This window comes from Herpailurus yagouaroundi, unplaced genomic scaffold (genome assembly GCF_014898765.1).
Source record: "Herpailurus yagouaroundi ecotype Mexico unplaced genomic scaffold, PumYag 195, whole genome shotgun sequence".
Taxonomy (NCBI): Eukaryota; Metazoa; Chordata; class Mammalia; order Carnivora; family Felidae; genus Herpailurus; species Herpailurus yagouaroundi.
The window spans coordinates 5,175,895-5,184,325 of NW_024412426.1; the positions used below are offsets into that span (position 1 = coordinate 5,175,895).

General features: G+C 46.6%; 2 long non-coding RNA genes across 5 annotated transcripts in view; both read right to left on the bottom strand.

Annotated features, from left to right (window-relative positions):
- Positions 1-2,130: 2,130 nt before the first annotated feature.
- On the bottom strand, positions 2,131-5,603 carry LOC121011687 (uncharacterized). Its single transcript, XR_005781696.1, has 3 exons — positions 5,446-5,603; positions 4,629-4,962; positions 2,131-2,401 (listed from the first exon to the last, which is right to left on the bottom strand). It is a non-coding gene; the product is annotated as an uncharacterized LOC121011687 (long non-coding RNA).
- A 2,340-nt stretch (positions 5,604-7,943) lies between these two features.
- LOC121011776 (uncharacterized) overlaps positions 7,944-8,431 on the bottom strand; it is a 7,585-nt gene continuing 7,097 nt past the window's right edge. For all 4 annotated transcript variants that reach the window (XR_005781756.1, XR_005781754.1, XR_005781750.1 and 1 more), the window contains one exon: positions 7,944-8,370. This is a non-coding gene — a long non-coding RNA (uncharacterized LOC121011776). The remainder of the gene's footprint in view (positions 8,371-8,431) is intronic.

Sequence of the window (8,431 nt, forward strand, 5' to 3'; positions counted from 1 at the left end):
ACCTCTCCTCTGAAAGTAGCCTTGTGGGAAAAAAAAAATAAAAAATAAAAATAAAAAAATAAAAAAATAAAAAAAAAGAAAGTAGCCTTGTGGGCTCCTTGTGGGCTCCAAATCACTGAGGGAGCGGGAGGAAGCTCAGTGCAAAGAAGCCTTCTTCTGTCTGTGGTTCTTCTCATGAAATGTTTGCTCCCCGGGTGGCATCTGGGTAGACAATGACTCATGGAGGAGAATTTTTGTCCTACGTCTACAAGGATTATTTCCCTGCGGACACATTTCCTGGGAGCACCCTCTTCTCTCCCTCGTGTTACTTTTCGGGAGCGGGCGATGTAGCTGAGACTGGAAGCAGAGTTCATTGTCACTATGCCATTTCATGAAGACGCCCCTGCATTTCTGAGGAGCATCGGAGGGGCCAGGTAAAGGCACAGGGGCTGAGGTGAGGGAAGAAACAGAGAACACGGTTGGAAATGAAAAGTATTCAAATATAAATTAATATAAACCCAGGGGTCATCTTGCATGCAGTCCTGGCAATAAGAGAATCCACAATGTGGATGAACAAGTTAAAAAAGAGTAATCAAAGGTAAGAAAGAGGCGTATGTGAGGCATTAAGCATCAGGTACAGAGGCGGCCGGGGAGGATTACCGAACAAAGTCCAGAGAGTGTAAAAAAAGATAAGAAAGGCAAAGGGAGCGAATGAAAAAGATTGCACTGAAGGTTAAGAGAAATCATGGGAAAATTTCCCTAGTGCGTAAGGAACACAGGGGTCATTGAGCTAGACAGCTGGGTGGCGAAGACACGGGGAAGGGTAATTTATTGAAAGGAAAAAAAAAGCGGTAGAGGTGACTAAAAAGGTTTAAATAAATTTTTTGCCCTGGAACTTTCAGGAGGATGGGGAACAAACGCTGGAAACTGACATACATTTTCTAGGGGAAACCAAAGAAAGATCGAAGACTAGCGAGAAAATGTCACTTGGACAGATTCAGAAATGAAGCACGGAGAATGGAAAGAACCATTAGAGGCTTCGGTCCAAGGAAGAACATACACTATCACACCTGAATAATAAGTAACAGGAACGTAAGAAGGGAGAGTTTGAAAAGCAAAAGGTTTTTTTTTTTTTTTTTTTTTTTTTTTTGTGGGGGGGGGGGGAATCCCATCAGCAAATGGTCAGTGATGGCTCCTAGCTGTCTTACATCATTAGACCCACCTCATATTTGAGTCCTCTCTCTTCTCCTTACCTATGTTCCTTCCATATATATTGGAATATATGTGGAATATATATATTGGAATTCCATATATATTGGAATATATATAACTTTCATAGATATTGAAGATTTGCTACATGCTCGGCATCATGCTTTCTATTTGGGGAGGTGCGTAGACGAATAAGATGTCTGTGGTCCCTGCCTCAGGGAGTGTACATTTCAGCGGAGTGGACACGCTCAGTGTGCAGCTGTAGGATGTAGCCAGAAGCCACGGAACTATGGGTGGTCATTTTGGGTAGGAAAAGAGAGCTGGGTGGTCATTTTGGATTGAGGCCATCAAATTCCACCTGAAGGAGGAAATGAATCACATTAATCCTTCTTAGAATCACAGTAAAGAATAATGGCCCCAGAGTATTGGGTTTTGTTTAGTTTTGTATAGAGTTGAAAGGTTTCGCATGAAGTCAGGTGCTGGCAGTAAGGGTTATCCGGGGGTAGGTATTCGAGGAGCCCCTTCCATCACATTATATGCGGTAATTTCTGCAAAAGCTTGGGGAATCCATTCCTGGCTGAGGCTGTATGAGTGATGACCGTGTCGCTGAACCTGGGGACTAGAGCAGGGGTGAGTGTTCGACCCACAGGGAAAAGGTATAGGGGCTGAGCTGGGCATACTCGTCTAGGGGACCCCCGGTCCCCCACACAGAGTGAGGGAAGCCCCGGCGGGAGCTGAAGAGCACAGAAGTGTCTGAGGCAGGAACAAAGGCGGTCAGGAAGGACAATAAAACTCTAAGCGGTCCACCAGGAGAGATGGGTAATTTGATTATCCAATTCAGTGTAGTGACAAAGAAGGTAACGAGACTAGGGACAAGAAATTCAGAGGTCAAACAGACCCTCCACGGCCACAGGCAGTAGACTTGAGAGGAGGAATCCGAGGGCAGAGGAAGATAAAATTTTAACGCCTTTGGCACCAGGATCTGGAGCAAGCAAAGAAATCAAACGTTATTCTGGATTGCATAAATAGAGGGACTGTGAAGAAGTCAAAGGCGATTAACTCAGCGATAAAAGGGAATGGTGGTGTTTGACCAAGGAAACTGGGGGAGATACCTGCTAGGATGTCTCCATTCCCTGTCTCTTTCCACCCAGCTCTTCTCGTTGCTTGTGTTCACATTTCACCTTGACTTTGGTTCTGTATGTTGTTGCTGGCCCTACGCGGCGAGAACAAAGGTGCATTAGTAACAGTCGTTTATCCAGATGATATTCTTATAGACAAGTAGGACTGGATGGGAGTGGGATGTGGGGAAACATAACATTTTCGTCCTCCTCCAAGCTTTGCTAGGGTCGAGGTGCCCTATGCTGTCTGAGAATCCTTCCTTTAGACCCCATTCCAACAATACAAAATACAGATTCAAAAAACCAATTAGTCATTTCTGCTTCTCCGACTGTCTTCTATGACTACGAGGTACCAAAGAATATTCTCTCAGAAAGAAATGAGTTATAATCGGGTACAATTATTATATTACTAGTGGTCGGAAGGAAAGTTGCTACAATCTTTAAATTCGAACAGAAACAGATCACATTACTGATTTAAGAATCTTGCTTCCTTTGGGGGGTGGGGGGTTAACTTCTCACTGACACAAATGTTCTGTTCAAGTTTCCGTCTGTTACAATGAAGCTTTCTCAACGTTTATTCTCCAGACGGTTATTACCTGTGACTATGTCAGAGGCACATAAATGCCTGTAAAGGCGTATCGTCCACAACATCTCTCAGAAATAAATACCTTCGGATACCTTGGAGTCTATCAAGTTTTAAAAAAGAAAGCGATAGGGAAAGGGGAAGTAGTTTATCTGACTTCAGGGAAACTATCTCCTCCATCCCTTGTTTACACCTGATAATATGTCCACCAATTAAGCATTTAACTGATTTCTTTAAGGTCAGGTTGCAAAGGGGTCAATTCAAGTTGGGGCGTCAGGGACAATTTCACATGGGAAATCCACTTTATTCCTACAGCAGGTGTGTGTCTTGGGTCAAAGAACAAGCTTCTCAGGTGTGGTGGCCCCCATGTGCTCTCGGGGAGATCCGAGGTCACTGGTTTAATATTAGCTCCCGGTGCCTCAGCCTGGTTACAAGGGTCCCTAAAGCTACCCTCTGTCTGGGAGGCGAGTTTGTTTTGAAATGGTTGACTGTATAAGGGACAGGCAAAGATAATTCATTTCGTTGGGGGGACTGGGAGAGGAAACGGGAAAGGGAATGAAGTTCAAACGTAAGCCAGTGTCTCTAGAGAATGTGAAAAATGTCAAGTGCCAGGTTCTGAAGCCTTAGGGGATTTTGATGTCAGTGAGCTCATTTTGGACCCTCCTCTCCCTCACCCGCCCAAGGCCTCTGGGCACATGTCTGGAATGCGGAAGGGAAGAAAGTGATCTTCACCTACGAGGGCAGCCCCAGGATTTCCATTTAGAAAAACGCGACCCATTTGGAAACAAAACAAAACAAAAGCAGTCATTGCTCACTGACTCAATTTAATTAATCACACATTTATCGAGTACCTACTGTGGGCAAAGCCAAGCCGCAAAGAAGATTGTAAGTGGCTCATTTCTTTCTAGATGTGTATTTATGTATTTATTTTGAGAGAGACAGAGCACGCATGGGGGAGGGGCAGAGAGAGAAAGAAAAAGAATCCCAAGCAGACCCCTGCTGTCAGCAGGAAGCCAGACCGGAGGCTGGATCCCATCAACGGGGAGATCAGACCCGAGCCAAAATCAAGTCGGTAGCTCAACCGACTGAGCCACCCAGGTGACCCTCAGCGGTTCATTTGAAGCAGCTTAGGAAGCCTGTTGCCTATACAAATAACACAAACGCTTAGAAGGCTGGCATCGTGACTATAGTAGAAGAGACGGGATGAAGAATCATGTCCTCTGATTGTGGTTTATGTATCCCTTTGTTCACACTTCCTTCTGTGGCCCGGAGAAATCAGGGGGTAGCCGTGCAGGCCGGCCTCCCCTTCCCCCACAGCGTGCACAGTCGGGCGCTGCACTAACAGGGTCTGGAGAAATCGTTCTCATCGATTACGGTCATGCGGCATATTTACCCATTGTGCCAATTAGCAGCCTGTAAGTCCTGCGGCAAGATTTCAGAGGTCATTCTGCCTTTAGAAACCAACTCTGAGCAGCCAGGCTCCATTCTGTCAGTTTGAACCTTGAGGGCTGTCCTCCCAGCCTTCTCTGGGAGCCTCTTCTAGTCTGGAACATTTTCATCTGAAGGAAAATGCTTTAAGGTACGGCCGAAGTCGCTCCGACGACTGGTTAATCTTGTCCCCGCTTCCAGATCCCAGAGCTGAGGCCACCCCCCTCTCTTTACCCTGGCAAATGGGAACTCCCTTCCCCGACATGCAGCCTTTTTGAAATTACAAATAAGTCGATAACTACAGGACTGACCCAATTACTGGCGCGTGAACTGGGTGAGCTGGAGCCATGTCCTCGTCTGGAAACCCGGGGCCAGTGTCAAGGAGGCCGATGTGATGGCAGGATCTCAGGTACTGGGAAATGAAAAGCAATCGACTCGGCCCAGATCTGGAAGTCGGCGGAGTGGAACGGCCTGGGCGAGCCTCCTTGTCATGCCTCCAATGGCCCTTTTCACAGTGTGAGCAGACCTTACAAAGAGGCAGTGACCTCGCCTTTCAGATGACTAGCAGCTCACCGTGATAACCAAGCCCGCGGGGATTTCTTTGCAGTGATGTATGGTAAAGGTCAGCCTGAATCCGGAAGGAGCCTGAAATGGAGGAGGAGTTTAAGAAATGCACTTTTACTACCTATGAGGGCAGATGATAGCTCAAGCACCCGGACCGGGTCTTGTTGAGGAGCCAAAGGATCCTCTTTAACGAAACGACCAAGAGGGATTCAGAAAGAACATCGCCTCCGCCATTTTACGTGAACGATGCTCTTCAGGATGTGGGAGAATAACATGAAAACGTTTGACTCTCTCAAATGTGGTAGCTGCCCCCCTGAAATATTTAAACGTGCCATGTGTCCTGGTTTATGAAGCATGAGTTGGCTTAAATGAAGGTAAAGTTGTGCCTAGCCAGTTAGAAGAGTCACAAATTCTAAATTCGTGGAGCTGGAATTAGTGTGATACCACTGTTTTCATGTTAAGAGTCTAACTATATCTGTATTCGTAAAACCCTGAAATATAGATCCGACCGAATTCATGTTCATGTGATTGGAACTGGACTGAAATTTTGAAGAAAGCACTTACCATATCCATCTCCAGGGTGAAGTTAAACGCAGGAAGAACCCGGTGTTTTCAGGGCCTTTCATTCCCTTCCTTCCTTGTCAACATAAGAAATAGATCCACCATCTGACTTTGGGATTACTGGTATGGCTTCCTTTTTCCCAGGCACACGGGCTAGACACCCAAGAACCACCTTTTTTTTAAAAAAAATTTTTTTTAATGTTTTTATTTATTTTTGAGACAGAGAGAGACAGAACATGAGCAGGGGAGGGGCAGAGAGAGAGGAAGACACAGAATCTGAAGCAGGCTCCGGGCTCTGACCTATCAGCACAGAGCCCGACACGGGGCTCGAACTCACAGACTGTGAGATCATGACCTGAGCTGAAGTCAGACGCCTAACTGACTGAGCCACTCAGGCACCCCGAGAACCACCTTTTTTGATCACCCCTGCTCACACACCTACATGACAACTCCTGTCTGTTCCTGTGATGAGTATCTTATCAGATCCTTTCCCTCCATCTTCTTGGAGCCTTCCTTACCTCCTGCCTGGTCTATTCTCACAGATTATTGATATCTCCTTGCTCTCTGTTTCTGTTTCCTCTGATTCATTCTACTCACTGTCAACTAATTAACTTTCCTACGGCATGACTTTGATCATATCTCTTCTGCTTATAAATGTTCAGTGGTTCAAGATTACCTACCAAATACAGCACACATTTCTCGGCCTGGAGACTCTACTGGTCCAAACATCCTTCTTGCTCCCTTTAAGTGCCCTAAACTCCGGCCAAGCCGGCCTGCTTGCCCATGTGCAAGCTCACTGTGCCATTTTCTGTTCTAGCCCTTTGCTAATGATCTGCCCACCTCTGTTTTTGTCCCCCATCCCCAAAGCTTTCCTCTTAAATCCAATCCAAGTTCATTCATTCATTCATTCATTCATTCATTCATTCATTCATTTCTCCCCCATCCCCAAAGCTTTCCTTTTAAATCCAATACAAATTCATTCATTCATTCATTCATTCATTCATTCGGTTCTTTTAGCAAACTTTTACCAAGTACATGCTAAATGTTGGGCGCAGCCTCTGAAAAAAGCATCCCCTGATTTCCCCAGCTGGAAGCAGCCTGCTCCCCTCTCACTGATACTTTGGTGTTTTCTACTACTCTGGGAAAAATTTCTCCCAGGCAGCAAGTCAGGTCCCGGCTCTGCCTTCTGGACTGTTTACATCTCTGTTCCCCCATCTGTGAACTTATAGTTCCTCCCTCATGGGGTAGTCGGGTTGTTGTGGGGATTAAATGTGATATGTTACTGTCCTTACTATTATTATTTATTGTGTTATTATATCTCATTTCGTTCTCCTTGAGACAAGGGTTGGGACTCTCTGGAACCTTGCAGGGGGTCTTTGCCTTCATCTTTTAATCAGTTTTATTTACTTGCAAGACACAGAGCTCTTCTCTGTTACCTCAGGAGAAGAGGGTTGATTATAAGTGTCTAGACTGGAAGTGAAGCCTCATCACATTCCAGAGGTAGCTCTTGTTCTCCATGTGTCAACTCCTCTCTCTACATCCATTTTGTTCTCTCTTCCTCACTAATGGCTTCTGCAGCTGACTTAGAGTCAGGACCTATTCATAATTTGGTAGGTCCGTTGCAAAATAAATGAGGGGTCCCTTGTTTAAAACGGAGGAAAAAATGCAAACTAAAACGTAACACTTCTTTCTTCAGCGGCCCTTTGTCTCTCTTCTCTCTTTCTGTCTCCACCTCCTTGGTGTTTTATATTTGCTATTTAACACCACCTTCCCCAGGCACGGAGACACTGGCAGGGCAGTGCAGACTCTCCTGGTGCCTAGGGGCCCAAGTCTGAAACTTGGCACCCACGGCTGGGTTCCCCTTCCCTGCCCTCCACCAGATGAGCACCACGCTTAAGGGAGGAGTGGAGAAGTTGAGCCAGGCATCACCCCTTCCCACAAGTCCACTGCCCCAACCCAAGGCAGACGGCCATCCCCAACGCCCAATCTCTGCGGGTGATGATGCACTAAGTACCTGGATTAGGGGAGGCTGAGAGATTGCTCCACTGAATCACCTGCCAAATGAACCATGGTGTGCCAACCTTTCCAGATGCCACAGGGCACAGGGGTCCAGCACTCCCCGGCCCAGACTCGGCTCCCTGCTGGGCAGTGTGGGGAGGAGGAAGGAAGGAGAAGGTGGGACGGAGGGGGGAGCCGGTCTGAGAACTCAGGGCTGGGACGCAGCCTCGGGAAGCCGAGCGCCTGGTCCATGTTCCATTGTCCCATCCACTTCACCAACAAAACCCGAACTCAAAAAAAATAAAACTCAGCACTAAATCCAAGCATGGGGCCCTCTTGGACCACTGGCTGCCTATCCATGAAGCTGGCCCTTTTCGGAGTTTAAAGGGGTCAACATACATACGGAAGAGCATAGTTCTATCTGACGACTCTTGGGGTTGCACCTTCTACCGCAAGCTGGTTTATTCTTTCAGTTTCCCAAAATTAATTTGCCGAAATAGAAATCTGACTGGCCCCACTGTTTCTCTTTATTCTTTTTTTAAAAAATAAATCACATAAGAACACCTGGGTGGCTCAGTTGGTTAAGGGTCTGCCTTTGGCTGAGGTCATTGTCTCATAGCTAGTGGGTTAGTGAGTTCAAGCCCCACATTGGGCTCTGGGGCTGTCCCACAGAACCTGTTTCAGATCCTCTGCCCCCTCCCCGCCCCCCCCCCCCCCCGTCCTCCCCGACTTCTGCCAGGGGAGGGGGTGTCTCTCTCTCAAAAATAAATTAAAAATAAATAAATAAGTCACATAGGTCATTGGTTGCTGTCCAGCCAATGGGTTGGCTGCTTTTGGGTCAGGTGTCCATTCGGGTCCAATCATTTGGAGCTTTAGTGGACACAGCCGCTCAGCATAAAATGTGGACTCCTGGGATGCCCCCTCGTGGAGCTGCGGAAAGCAAGTCATGATTAAATCGTTAGTTTGGAGTTCATCAAATATGTTGAATTTT